We start from the raw sequence: 2,500 nt of genomic DNA on the forward strand, positions 1-2,500 counted from the left end.
GCGCCAAGCAAGCCTTTTGGGCAACTCGGGTTTCAGCGCGGCCGTTCGGTGCGCGAGGCAAGGAGCCAGACACGCTAACAACCCGCACACCACTCATCCGCCACCACGGTCCGCAAACCCAGCGCGCCCAGACGAACCGCCCCCCGCACGCCTTGGAGCGTGCAGGCAAGCGGAAGCATACGGGTGTGCCGAGCCAACTCCGCTGGGCAGGGTTCGGGGGAAGCGACGAAGAACATTCAAGGGACAGCCCGAGGCGTGAGGTGCTTCGGGCGATAATCGAACAGCCGCACCGTCTAGATTAGGCAACACGCACAACAAAACCAACACCGCGTCGGGCACCGTCTTGCGTCGACCCTAGACGTAGGGCGAGCACGTCGCGGGTGCACAAGGCACAACTCCACCACGCCATGCTCCCTAGGTGGTGCCTAGATGGGCCGTGCATGGACGTGTTTCCCTTCTTGGTCCTTTGGTAATCGGGGTTTGCAGCAGCCCGACGCCCGTGCTCAACCTTGGACCCGGGGCGGGGGACCCCGACGGCACACCACAACCACAACGGGCTTGCTAGTGTGCCTAGGGGATGGCAAGGCATCGTGCATCTTGCTGGCATTGCGCCCAGCAAGCCTTTGGGCAACTCGAGTTTTGGCAGCACGACACCCCTCCCCCTATAATAGGCTGCCGAGCCATTACCAAAGTGCCACGGGTAGACATCCTTTTTCGTGAGGAGACATACTCGGGAAACTGCTCTAGAAGTCGAATTTTGACGCCATTTTTTGCGACAATCTCTAGAAAAATAAGATCTTTCCATTCACCAAATTTGGTGAATTTACACCGTGTGGATTTTTTTTGCCGATTTTTTTCCCACCCGAAAAGCAGGAAATTCAAAAAAAATGAAAAACGGAGCAAAAGTGCGATTTTTGACCTGGATTTTTTTCTGCAGCCTTTAAATAATATTTCCAAGGCTCCCTCAAAATTTCAGAAAAATTGCACGAGCCAATTGTGAGATATGAAAATTTGGCCCCTCCGTTGCAACGGCCGTGCACCGGCCGGTGCCTACGTTGCAACGCTCCCAGCCAACGATGCATCGCGCCCAGCATGCGTTGCAACGCGCCCAGCGTCCGTTGCAAGCCGCCCTGCCTCCGTTGCAACGCTCCCAGCCAACGATGCACCAAACCCAGCCTCCGTTGCAACGCTCCCAGCCAACGATGCATCGCGCCCAACATGCGTTGCAACGCGCCCAGCGTCCGTTGCAAGCCGCCCTGCCTCCGTTGCAACGGCCGCGGCCAACGTTGCAACGCGCCCTGCCTCCGTTGCAACGGACCCCAGCATCCGTTGCACCGCGCCAGCATCCGTTGCAACGGCCCCCAGCCAACGTTGCAACGCGACCTGCCTCCGTTGCAACGGCCACGGCCAACGTTGCAACGCGCCCTGCCTCCGTTGCAACGGACCCCAGCATCCGTTGCACCGCGCCAGCATCCGTTGCAACGGCCCCCAGCCAACGTTGCAACGCGACCTGCCTCCGTTGCAATGGCCACGGCCAACGTTGCAACGCGCCCTGCCTCCGTTGCAACGGACCCCAGCATCCGTTGCACCGCGTCCAGCATCCGTTGCAACGGCCCCCAGCCAACGCTGCAACGCGCCCTGCCTCCGGTGCAACGGCCACGGCCAACGTTGCATGGCGCCCTACCTCCGTTGCAACGACCCCAGCCAACGTTGCACCGCGCCCAGCATCCGTTGCAACGGCCCCCAGCCAACGTTGCACCGCGCCCTGCCTTCGCTGCAACGGCCACGGCCAACGTTGCATGGCGCCCCGCCTCCGTTGCAACGAACCCAGCCAACGTTGCAACGCGCCCTGCCTCCGTTGCAACGGACCCCAGCATCCGTTGCACCGCGCCCAGCATCTGTTGCAACGGCCCCCAGCCAACGCTGCAACGCGCCCTGCCTCCGGTGCAACGGCCACAGCCAACGTTGCATGCCGCCTTGCCTCCGTTGCAAAGACCCCAGCCAACGTTGCAACGCGCCCTGCCTCCGTTGCAACGGACCCCAGCATCCGTTGCACCGCGCCCAGCATCCGTTGCAACGCGACCTGCCTCCGTTGCAACCCCCTCGGCCAAGGTTGCAACGCGCCCGGCCAAGGTTGCAACGCCCCCGGCCAACGTTGCAACGCCCCCGGCATCCGTTGCAACGCCGCTGGCCAACGTTGCAACGCGTCCGGCATCCGTTGCAACGCGCCCCGCCTCCGTTGCAACGGACCCCAGCATCCGTTGCACCGCCCCCAGCCAACGCTGCAACGCGCCCGGCATCTGTTGCACCGCCCCCCAGCCAATGCTGCAACGCGACCTGCCTCCGTTGCAACGCCGCCCAGCCAACGCTGCAACGCGCCCAGCATCTGTTGCACTGCCCCCCAGCCAACGCTGTAACGCGACCTGCCTCCGTTGCAACGCCGCCCAGCCAACGTTGCAACTCGCCCGACATCCGTTGCAACGCGACCTGCCTCCGTTGC

The sequence above is a fragment of the Arachis stenosperma genome, unplaced genomic scaffold (genome assembly GCF_014773155.1).
Source record: "Arachis stenosperma cultivar V10309 unplaced genomic scaffold, arast.V10309.gnm1.PFL2 arast.V10309.gnm1.Scaffold_100070, whole genome shotgun sequence".
Lineage (NCBI taxonomy): Eukaryota > Viridiplantae > Streptophyta > Magnoliopsida > Fabales > Fabaceae > Arachis > Arachis stenosperma.